This window comes from Solanum dulcamara, chromosome 12 (genome assembly GCF_947179165.1).
Source record: "Solanum dulcamara chromosome 12, daSolDulc1.2, whole genome shotgun sequence".
NCBI classification, from domain to species: domain Eukaryota; kingdom Viridiplantae; phylum Streptophyta; class Magnoliopsida; order Solanales; family Solanaceae; genus Solanum; species Solanum dulcamara.
The window spans coordinates 63,384,741-63,398,058 of record NC_077248.1 but is presented as its reverse complement, the minus strand read 5'-3'; positions in this window follow the sequence as shown (position 1 = coordinate 63,398,058).

Below are 13,318 nucleotides of genomic sequence, written 5' to 3'. Positions count from 1 at the left end.
ACAAATAAAAATAAATAGAAGAAGTGCATTATAAAATTAATGGTCAAACTCATCGGTGGCCCCTTAAAGTTGACACCAAATTTCACCTAGATACCTTAATCGGGCGATGTTCACTTTAGACACCTTATGTAGGGTTTCACTGTGTCATTTTGACATTTTTTTAACAATCAGCTAAAATTACACAGTGTGTGTAACATGCTCGCGAATGACCTTGCATTACGACTGACTAAAAAAGAACACGTGGCATTTGAGTGCAAAATAATTTTTAAAAAATACATTACAGAAAAAAAAATTAAATTTCAGCCATAAATAATAATAATAAAAATACATATTTCTAAACCCCACCACAACTACCCATCCCTCCTTCCTCCTTTCTTTCCAAACTTTCTCAGCGCCTCCCTGAACCCCCAATTTCTTCTCTACTTTTTTTTCATTTTAGGATTTTCACTTTTTTTTCATAATTTGTTGGATCTAAAGAAAAGAAAGGAAAAGAAGATGATAATTGGTGCGATTTTCAAATATGAAAAAAAATTAAAATTAAAAAATTCTTACGACAGTGAGAAAATTAATGGCGATGGTGAGAAGAAATAAAGAGAGAAGAAATATAAAATATAGGTGTTGGTATCCATTTTTCGGACAAAAAAAGTGGAGGGAGGTGATGGTAGATTTACAAAAGCAATACAATGAAGAAAAAAATGGCTTAAAAACGGATTTGAATAAAAAATTCGACCTCTATTGAAGGAGTTCAAGATTGAAAAAATGGTGGGAGATGGTGGTTTGAGAAATGGAGAAGAAAAAGAGAAAATAAAATAAAAAATGACTAAATAAAGCCTTTTACGCGTTATTGTTGAGTGCATCACACTCACTTTGTCATGTCAGCAAAAAGTGTCAAAATGATACAGTGGAATCCTACATGAAGTGTCTAAAATGAACATCGCCTACTTAAAATATCTAAGTAAAATTTGATGTCAGCTTTAAGGGGTGACGTCAACCCATCGACTTCAAGTCTTTCACATATTGGTCAATGTTTTCTAAAGTAACTTAAATACACATCTACTTCAAGTCTTTCACATATTGGTCAATATTCAACAATTAATTCGATGTTTCCTAACGTAACTTAAATATTTTTTTCATGGGTATCTCTTAATTGTCTCAAATATTACAACCCAAGGTTATTACAAAATGGGGAAGCAAGGAAAAATGTCAATAAAATTGGCACTACATCTTGACTTGATTTATGAACATAATCCCAACAATAATTAATATATATATACATACGTCAATACTATAGTCAATAAAAACGCGTTTGCTGATCAGTTGTAAACATCAAATTTGACATTATTTTTGTTATGAAAAGTGAAATTTATTTCGTTTAGTACAAAATTAATTCATACCTTTTTTTCGTCTAGAGAAAGAGTTTAATAAATCATTTTTCACGTTGTATTTGTTATTTGCAAAGTTTAAATAGCTAGCTTGATTGATCGAGTTGAGACAATATTACTTTAAAAGATAATAGAAATATTATATATATAGACTTCATTTACTCTTAACTAGAAGTTTTGACTTTGAGATTTGATGAGGGTTTTTTTAATAGAAAATGATTTTCTTTTCAATAAATCTTATGCAATGGAATCTAAATTAATTGAGTTCAAAATAAGTATCAAATATTAAATGAGAAATCAAAAAAACAAATTAAACATTAGGTAATTGTGCTGAATCATTTTTCCTTTTAGTGGTCCACAGAGATATAACTACACTAATTAATCCAAATACTAGACTATAATAACATTTAATATTGAAAAGGGCAAAGGATAAAGTATTTTCAAATTAAAGTCAACTATGCAATGTTATCCCAATCAAACAATTATTTAGTGGAGCCTTTTTCCAGCCACTCTCACATCAATAATTAAAATTTCTAATAAGGAAAACACATTAATGCTAAGAGATAATATAAATATTTGGGATAATTAATATCTAATTAAGAATAATTGATTTTCAATTAATTGAAATGTGTGCTTTCAGATTCATTTGTTCGTAAATATGCATAAATTTATCATAATTATTAGTCCTTCCACCATTCAATTACCATGTATCATGTTAAACTTATATCATGTTTGGCGATAATATAATTAATTCAAAACAATGACGTACATATTTCACCTTTAATATATAATTTAATTGTTATAATTAGTATAATTTAATATAAATATCAAATGCGAATAAATTTTCAAATCGTTGATTGTTCCAGGTTTCATACATGAACCCACAAAATGAATTTGGACATTTACATGTATCCATCAATAGGAGTTGGTTGATGTTACAATACCTAGCTATCCTTAAAAATTGGATATATACTATGAATAATGGCATAAATAAAGCTATATATATATATATATATATATATATATATGCTTTAAACCATTCGTCATTCTGATGTCTAGACAGATGCACTAATATAAATTCTTAAAGAGGATATAACTAGATTTGAAGTATTATAAAAAAAAATATTTTTTTTTATGTTCGATATCTATATTAGAGTTTGATTAAATTTATATTTAAAGTAATCCTTCGGGATGGCTTAAATTATTTGGATTGGGATCTCAATAAAAATCTCAAATTCAAAATTTCTTGTATGTGATAGTAGGGGGGTGACCTTTTGGGTCATGCATATCACAAAGAGTGTGTCTAGTGTGGTCATGTGTAGCTTGCGAGCTATTGCACTAAATTAAAATTTATTTTGTGCGCATCAAAAGAATAGTAATTGCGGGTTCTCTTGTCATTAAAAGAAAAATTACATTCACGGTAAGAAGAGCACATTGAAAAGTAAATATTCTCTAATAAAAATAACTTTATACCCGAAAATTCGTATTCAAATTTTTCAGTTAAGAATAAAAAATACTTACCACTTCACCCCGTCAAAACCTAATCACGGTTGAAATAACTCCATTAACCTTCTCTTAGTGGATCAATTCCAGCCGACCAAATCTTGTGGGTATTGGATTTAAGTGGAGTGTGAATAGGAAAGAATAAGAACTGAAAAATGTGGGGGAACCAAATTTCTTTCTCATTGGTAGAAGAAAAGAAAAGTCTTGTTCTTATATTATGAAATACTACATTTAACCCATAAAGGGTTAAGTAGAAGATGCCTACGCCGCCCTCGTTGTTGTCGGCTCGGCTTCGACTTCAGCAAATGATGTGATTGATTGATTTTTTAGACAAAATTTATTTATCAATCTCATCAATTAATTTCCTTTTTCTTTAATATTAATCTGTTGATTATTCATTCATTCATTCATTCATTCATAGAATTAATTAAATAGCGAAGTTAATAAGGAAATTAACTAATTACTTCGCAAAACGATATTAATTTAAAATTGCGGATTCCAAAAGGACCTGTTCCTTCCAAACAGATACTTTCATTCGCAGAAAGGACATGTTCCTTCCGAACAGATACTTTTCTTCCCAAAAAAAAACTCTGTATCCTTGTTGGCTATAAATAAAGAAGCCTCCTCTTAGTTTTGAACATCAAAAAAATTCTTTTCTTCTGCATATATTTTCTTACAAACAAAGTTGTGTCTTTGTGTAATTACGTTGCTGTTTTTTCTGAGTTCGCTGATATTATCGAAGTTTGAGATACCGCTACTTCTTTAATGTTCTATCTGTTTTATCTTGGGAGGAAATAATCCGTAACCTCGAGTACAGTGAGGGGATTAAATTTCTTAAGGACACACAGTGAATTTTGTGGATTCAAATACTGTTTATTTATTTTCATCTAAACGTTTTTGGTTTATTAACTTTAATACAAGAGATAACAGTGGGAACACTAATATTGGTATTCCTTTAACAACTTTAATCCCTAATCTGTCTATTTTTATTTTTTTAATCAAAGATGTCATATTTCAATATGAAAAAGATTTTACATCATTTAACCTCATATTTTTTAAAAATGTTTCTTTGTGTATTTTCTCAAAGTGCTTTTCAAAACAAAAAAATAATTTTTTTTCTGAAAAACAATGCTACTTTTCAAAAATTTGATCAAGCATATTTTTTAAAAAAACACTTTTAGCTTCAAAAATTTAATCAAGCATGCTATTAATTCTAAACGTATCTCACAATTTTACAATTTTATTTCTACAAGTTAGAAACTTTTAGCTACAAGTGTACGCGTATGAAAGTTCGGTAAAATCTTGGGAAACAAGGAATTTTAAATAATTTGCATCCTAATCGAATCAAAATCGCTTTCAAGACGACGGTTCATGGTTATTATTGTCATAAATTTTCAACGACATAATACATAAGCACGCTCTTTAATTTAGTCTCAATTAATATTTATGTCTTTCAACTTTGAGCATGCACAAATAAGTTAATGCTTAAACTATCATAAAGTTGAACAAGCAGATTCACATGTCCTACTTGACAAATCGCGTGAGATGCACGCGTCCTACACGGTAAATCGCATGAAATCACTTCTTGTTCAATTTTATAATAGCTTGAATGTTTATTTATACACACTCAAAATTAAAAAATATAATTATCAGATGATATCAAATTAAAAGACATATTTATATATTACCTCAATTTCAACAACCACATAAGCAAGACATGCATATATATCCCCCTTCCTATGTATACTAACTTGGACACAACTTACATGGAGAAGCAACCATTAATGTCATTGAAAGTGACATGCACTACTACACACATATATATACTATAGTTTTGACTATATTTCTAACCATATATATCACAACATCATATTCTGAAACAAATTTACGCGTTTGTTTGGCTACTCCACTAACTCAAAAATTGACTTCTCTAGACCTAGTATTGATTATTACGTTTAAAACAATTACTAGAAACATGTAGCTAATCAAAGAAGAAGTGACTGGTTGTTAACAAATTTGTGGTGGTTGTCAAATGGCGACCACAAGGTTGTGGACACAATCTTTGACAGGACTATATGATTATCTAACGCATGACATTTGTCGTACAAGATATTCCAAGTACACATACTAATAGTGACGGACTCAAAACTTTCACTAAAATAATTTAAAATATGAAGAAATAACCATACGAACTAGCTGAAGGGTCGGGGAAGTTCGAGTCTAGAGACGTCAACAAGGGCTAGGCCCATTGGGCCATTCCGGCTCAACTTGTAATTTGATAGGGTTGAGCTAAGATTTTATAGCCCATTTAAGAAAATAGTTTTTTATCCCGATCCGCTAAACTCGTCAGTTTGTAGGGCTTGAACAATGTGGATTGGGTCAGTCCGTGGGTCAAATAAAAAATAAGAAAAAAATAAAATAGATTACTAAAAATAACAAGAATCCAAACTTAAAGTATTAAAACGAATATTATAAAGTTCAAAAATCCAAATATAAAAATACTTTCTTGTATGAATGTATTCAAAACATTTACATAAAATGACAATGATTTCAGATTGAAGTCATACAACCAAATCTTTACTTGAAGACAAAATTAATAAATATTATTAATAAATATTATTAATAATATTTAAGAGATAAGTGTCAAAAACACATCTAAATTATCCATCTTTTTTGAGGTTTATATCTAAACTATTGGGAGTGTGAGTTTCATACCTAAACTATCACTTCTCAGTTTGAGAAACACACCTCAGTGGTGTGTAATACACTCTCTCTATTTTTTGAATTTTTTTTGCCACATGGCTAAAATATTCTATATTGATAAAAATTAAATAAACTATTAATATTAGTTAAAAGTTAAAACTAAAGTATTTCTATCCCCAAAAACAGAAATTAATTTTTTTAAAAATGAAATTATTTTTTTAAAAAAAATATTTTTTTTAAAAAAGTTTAAAATATTTTTCTCACTCATGTGTATGTATCTAACACAAAACGAAAAAAAAAATTGAAAGCGGAGGGTTAGGTGTGGTGGGATAGAATTTTTAAATATATATATATATATATATAAATAATATCTAAATTATTATTTGAAGGGGGGGAAGATGAAGTAAGAATTTTTTAAAAAAACTTTTATAAAAGAAATTTAGAAAATAAAAATAAAACAAAAAACTTTGGGGGGGGGAGGGGGGAGGAGTACGGTGAGAAAAAGTAGTGGAGTGGGGTAATAAAAATATTTTATATTCTTTTGAGGGTGGATAGTAATACATTAATATTTAATTTTAACTAATTCTAAGAATTTATTTATTTTTTGTCTATGTGAAATATTTTGTCTATGTGGAGTGTAATGTGATAATTTTTTTAAAATGAAAGAGAGAGTGTGGCACACACCCCATGGTGAGAGTGGAATGAAAGAGAGATGTGTGTTTCTCAAACTAAGAAGTAGTGGTTTAGGTATGAAACTCACACCCCCAATAGTTTAGGTATGAAATTCAAAAAAGACAGATAGTTTAGGTGTGTTTTGACACTTATCTCTTTTATTTATAGATTTGAGACTTGGTTAACAAGTACTCTCTCTATTCCTATTTACTTGTTAAATATTTTCTAATTTGATTCCTTTTTTACTCGTCAATTTTGACAAATCAAGAAAGAATATTTTTTTTTCTTTCTATTATACCCTCAGGGGTCGTTTGGTTTGAATACAAGTTATGATGGGATAAGTTGAGATTATTTATGATCGGATAAGTTATGCTGAGATTATTTCTTATTGAGTGTTTGGTTTGTTATATTCAAAATAATATGCATTTCATAAATTTTAAGAATAGGTTGTTTGTTTACAAAAATACCCTTCACTTTATTTAAGTTTTATATTTTTTTTGCAAGCTTTAGTTATTCAATATTCATTCTTAAAATAAAACTTTCATCTTCTTTATCTTAAATATTTTTATGTGTGCATTTCCATGATGTCTGTATGTATTTAAGAATAAAACTTTTTTCTTATTTAATTTAAAAATAGAATTTTCATTTTAAGTTTGTTAGAGTAAAAAAGGATTTATGAGAAATTAAAATATACATAAACACAACAATTAATCAAATAAATCTATAAATAAAATTATATTATATAGTATAATTTTTTTAATAGAAAAAAATATAATGAATTATCATAAAAATAAGGACTGAATGTTGTTATATATGGTATTAAAAATAATGTAAATATATGTGAATGTGAAAAGTGAGGTATAAAAAAATATTTAAAGAAATATATTTGTCACTTACCTATTTTATCTCGGGATAAGTTATCCCAGGATTAGTATAATACCAAGAGGAGGGATAAATTATCCCAGTACTATTTATTAATCTCGGGATACGTTATCTCAGACTTGCCAACCAAACACCAACTTAAGTGCCACTATAATTTAATCCCGAGATTATTTTAAGTGTCAAACGATCCCTCAATTTATTAACATTGAGTTAATATTTTAATTTTGAAAAATATAGTGAGTAAATAAGGTTAAAACTCTATCAATTAATATGGTAAAATGATAAACTTGCTATACCAACCATTGTTTTCTTAATAGGTGTGTCAAGTCAAAATTTGACAATTAAAAAAAATAGAGGGAGTAGTAAATACCATGTAAAATTGTCTTGTCTATATTTATGTTAATATTCAAACTAAAATTAATATAGTCTTTTAAAAAAATGGATTGGTACATTATGGCCCGTAGTCCACGTAGTTATGAATTGAGCTGATTATTTTTTGGCCCATCAAAATAATGGTCAGCCTGACCTGAGCCATAAAATTCCAAAATCTGTATGGGTTGGACCGGCTCATATTGACAGTTGTACGTTCAACATATACTACATAATGACATATATATAAAATTAATTTTTACCACATATAAATAATACATAATTTTCCATTGAAAAAGGTTTAGATAAACCCAAGCCCCTTGCAAGCTCCGTCCTTGCATACTAACTCCAAATTGTTCAAGAAAAATGTTTGAATTTAGTCTCAAACATATATAAAGATATTTAAAATTGGCATAATTTTCTTATGCAGACATCTCGATTAAGTCGCGTATCTATTGAACATATTCAAATTTATTCAAAAACTGTCCTAGAGCCCGTTTGGATTGGCTTTAAGTTGGTCAAAACCAACTTAAAGCCCCTTTTCAGCTTTTGGACGTGTTTGCCTAATGCTAACTTTAAGCCAGAAAGTTCTTAAAGTCAGTCAAAAATGAAAAGTTAGGATTTCTAACTTTTTTTTTTCTAAGTGCTTAAAGTCATTTTCTTTGACCATGAAAATTACTTTTATATCCCTTATATTTTAACTAAATTCCCAAACTACCTTTTTTATTTTTTTAACCCTAAAATTCACATAATTTTCCTAATTTAAGTACTTTTATCCAAACACTCAACTGCTTATTTATAAAAATAACTTTCAGCACTTTAAAGTTCTAAAAGCACTTCATACATAAAAGTTACCTTTTTTAAGCTCATCCAAACGGGCTCCTATTAAGCATTTTATTGACCCAATCAACAAAAAGCTACAAAATAATCAAGTACATGCTAGCTAGCTTCAATATATTGGACAGTTTATGTGTGGAATTTTAATGTGTTTGAATATATTTCCAACAAAATATATATATGTAAAATTTAAATCCTAATTATTTGTCTATCATAAAATCAAACGTGTTGGCCAGTTAAGGTCTCTCACGTTTAAAAGATGAAAGTAGCCGAGATGAGAATGTTGAGATGGATGTGTGGGCATATCAGGAGCGACAGGATTAGAAATGAGACTATTCGGGATAAGGTAGGAGTGGCCTCGGTGGAAGACAAGATGCGGGAAATGCGACTGAGATGGTTTGAGCACGTAAAGAGGAGAGACACGGATGCTCAAGTGAGGAGGTGTGAGAGGTTGGCCATGGATGGTTTATTGCCATTTGATTTCTGCATTGTATTGTTGTTTATAGGTGTGGGACCGTTGTACTTTGATTATCTTATGTTATCTTATTTATTTATAGTGGTTAATGCCTCTTTCTTTTCGTACCATTCTACCATGACTTTCTCACTTTTGTTATTCCTTATTTTCATCTTATTTTCGATATGCTTGTCCCTATCTGATCTTTTATCTTGTTTTCCTCTCTTGAAGTCGAGGGTCTTTCGGAAACAGCCGCCCTACCTTTCAAGGTGGGGGTTAGGTCTGCGTACACTCTATCATTCCCAGACCCCATATGGTGGGATTATACTGGGTTTGTTGTTGTTGTTGTAAAATCAAACGGGAGAGGATATCACAGCTCTAACAAATGCCTATCTAAAATATTAATTCAAAACATTCTTAAAGCCACAATAAATAAAATTTATTTTAATATAAAAGAGAAGAAAATAAATAGAAATTAATTAAATAAATGATTCTTGGAATATTCCATTATATTATTTAATGATCTGCTGCAGCAAAAAAATATTGTTAATAACATATCGTCAAAGGCAATCATGCTGTGTTATATATTCCCAAAATATAGCACAATAATTTTGTGGTACCTTTTTCAGCCGCCTAACAAAGTATAGAATATAAAAATATTTATACAGATCTGAATGTACACACATATCAATAAATTAATTATGTGATATGATCACTAGTATCGCCGAAATTCATTTGTTATTATATCTACAAGAATCATGTGGTAATTTGATTTTTCATTCGGTATTTGAAATTCATATTAAAACTTCAATTAAATTTAAATTATACATTATAAAATTTATTTTAAAATGACAATATCACTAAAAATAATAATTTATATTCACAATTTGATCTCAAAATCTCTAATTTGAAATATAACAATCGAACCACTCTATCATAACCCATAACAACTATTTTATATCAGAACTTTATGGTCAGTTGAAACCATAATACATTTTCAGGAAAAATAAAATAAAATAATACAATGGTGTTATATAATAAGTACTATAATAATACAAGCTGCAAAGAGAGTGATTGTGTTGTTGCTTGGCAACAAATTAGACTGACAACATGACTTTTTTCCTTTTTTCTAGTATATAAAAAGAAAAATAGTTAGATGTTGCCAGCTAACCATTGGCTAATTAATAAAAAACTATTGTCCAAGTGGATGTCCACTTGTCAAATTGCCCACCTTTTCTTACCTATATATGCCAATTTTGGCAATGAAAACGAAGAGACATACAAAAACACAAATTCACTCTTTTCTCTTTTCTGATCCTTTTTTTTTTTACTCTCTTCTTCTTATTGTTATCAAATTAATTTATTTTATAACACATTATCAGTACGAACATTTATTGCTTTGAGCTATATTTTTAAGAAGGTATCAAAAGGGGTAAAAAATTTATTTTCTTAAAATATCTAATATTTCTAAACTTGAATTTGTTGATCTTGACATATCTGAAAAATGTTACTCATCATGGGCACTAGATGTCGAAATACATCTAGAATCGATAGGTCTGGAAGACCATATCAAAGATGACAATACGACATCTAGACAAGACCGTGTCAAAGCCATGATATTTCTCCGTCACCATCTTGACGAGAGATTAAAATTACAGTACCTTACATTAAAGGATCCCCTTAAATTGTGGAAAAATCTAAAAGAAAGATATAACAATCTGAAGTTGGTCATCCTTCCACAGGCACGTCATGATTGGCTAAATCTGAGATTAATGGATTTTTAAAATATAACCGAATATAATTCTTCCTTGTTTATAATTATAACTCAGTTAAATTTATACAGAGAAGAAATCACTGAGCAAGATAAACTTGAAAAAACATATTCCACATTTCCACCAGCGAATATGCTCCTACAGCAGCAATATCCCAAAAATAATTTAAAAAAAATATTTTAAATTACTTTCTCACCTTCTGATTGTTGAACGTCACAATGAACTATTAATGAAAAGTAATGGCAGTCGGCTCGTTGGTTCTTTGCACTCCCTAAAGGGAAGCAGACAAATTATAACCAACGAGAAAGAGGTCATGGCCCCAGTCGTGGTCTGGTCGTGGTCGAAGAAGAAATTATAACTATGATGCTCGGCTGGCACTGAGAAATGATCGGCAGTACAAAAAAAAGAGTGAAAAGCCAGAAGTTTTATCAAAGAAAAATTCAGAAAGTATATGTCATAGATGTGGAGGTATGGGGCACTGATCGCGGACTTGTCGGTCATCAAAACGTCTGATTCAACTATATTAGGAATCCTTAAAGAGGACAGAAAATGATCCAGAGACAAACGTTATTTTTGAAGATAATATTGAGCATATGCATCTGGATGTAGCTGATTTCTTTAATTTTTTAGAAGACAATATGAATAATGATAAGCCTAATAATATTTAAATAATTTCTTTTTTATTTGTGTGTACTAAATGATATTTTTATTCCATGTAAATAAATAAAATTTGTGAGTCATGTATTAATTATAATATTTACTTTATTTCTTTTTGAAGAAAAATATGGATATGCCTCAAATTTTGTTTGGATCAATGATCAATCACGAGGATATTTGTGTAATTGATAGTGGAACAACTCATGCCATTTTTAAAGACGAGAAATATTTTTCCAACTTGCTTAGAAGAAAAGCAAATGTTACTACAATTTCTAATAATTCAAAAATGATTAAAGGCTCCGAAAGAGCTACTATATTTCTACCTAAGGGGACCAAAATTGTTATAGAAGATGCATTATTCTCTTTTAAATCTCCAAGAAATTTGTTAAATTTTAAAGATATCCACATAAATGGATATCACATTAAGACACTACATGAAATGAATTCTGAATATCTTAGTATAACCAAGAATTTCTCAGGCCAGAAATATATTTTGGAAAAATTATCAATTTTGTCGTCTGGCCTATATTATATAAAAATTAGTGCAATTAAAACACATATAATCGTAAATCAAAAGTTTACTAATCTAAATACATTTGTGCTATGACATGATCGGATAGGTCATCCTAGATCAATAATGATAAGACGAATTCATAAAAATTCAACTGGACATCCGTTAAAAAACCAGAAGATTCTTATGAATGATGAATTTTCATGTGCTGCTTGTTATCAAGGCAAATTAATTGCCAGACCATCGATCCTTAAGGTTGACATCAAATCTTCTATTTTTTAAAGCGTATACATGGAGATATATGTGGACTTTTTCATCCACCTAGTGGATTATTTATATATTTTATGGTCCTAATACATGCATCGTCTAGATGGTCTCATATGTGCCTCTTATCATCTCGCAACCTGACATTTGCGAAATTGTTAGCACAAATAATAAGATTAAGGATGCAATTTCCAGATTATCCAATTAAGACTATTCGACTTGATAATGCTGGATAATTTATATCCCAAGCTTTTGATGATTATTGTTTATCAATTGGGATAAAAATTGAATATCCTGTTGCTCATGTTCATACTCAAAATGGCCTTGCAGAGTCATTTATTAAGCCTCTACAATTGATAGCAAGACCTCTACTAATGAAAATAAAATTGTCAATTACTGTTTGGGGTCATGCTATCTTACATGCAGCAGTACTTGTATGTCTCAAACCGACATATTATAATAAATACTCTCTGTCATAATTAGTATTTGTCATGAGCTAAATATAGCCCATGTACGAATTTTTTGTTGTGGAGTATATGTGCATGTACCACCACTACAATGTACAAAGATGGACCCTCAACGAAGGTTGGGCATATATGTTGGGTTTGACTCACCCTCCATAATTCGCAACCTTGAACCGTTGACAAAAAACTTATTTCTTGCTCGATTTATAGATTATCGGTTTGATGAAATAATTTTTCCGCCATTAGGGAGAGAGAAAAAGGACCCCGCAAGAGAAATTGCGTGAAAGGTTTCATCACTTTCTCATTTTGATCCACATACCCACACATGTGAGCAGGAGGTCCAGAAGATCATCGACTTACAGACAATAGCAAATAAAATGCTAGATGCATTTAATGATTTGCAACGGATAACTAAGTGATATATCCCTGCAGTGAATGTGCCTATCTGGATTGATGTCCTAAAAGGACCATCTACTAATATCATAAGTTCTGAATCTCAAACACGCCTGAAGCGTGGTAGACCATTGAGTTCAAAGGATAAAAATCATAGAAAGAGAAGCGTGAGGAATAACGAAAATGATACTACAAAAGAACCTCTCGAAGAATGTCAAGATTTGAGTAATCCTAATAATCCTGAATAAATCAGTGAATCGGAGACTCAAGTGAATGAAGAAATTTCAATAAGTTCTACCGATGATGAGATAAATTTAGATCGATCAAAAATTATAATGGATAATATATTTGCATATAATATTGCACTTTACGTCATGCAAGATAGTGAAAGTTTTGAGCCTAAATCCGTCAAAGAATATCGACGTAGATGTGATTGGCCAGAATGGCAAAAGGTA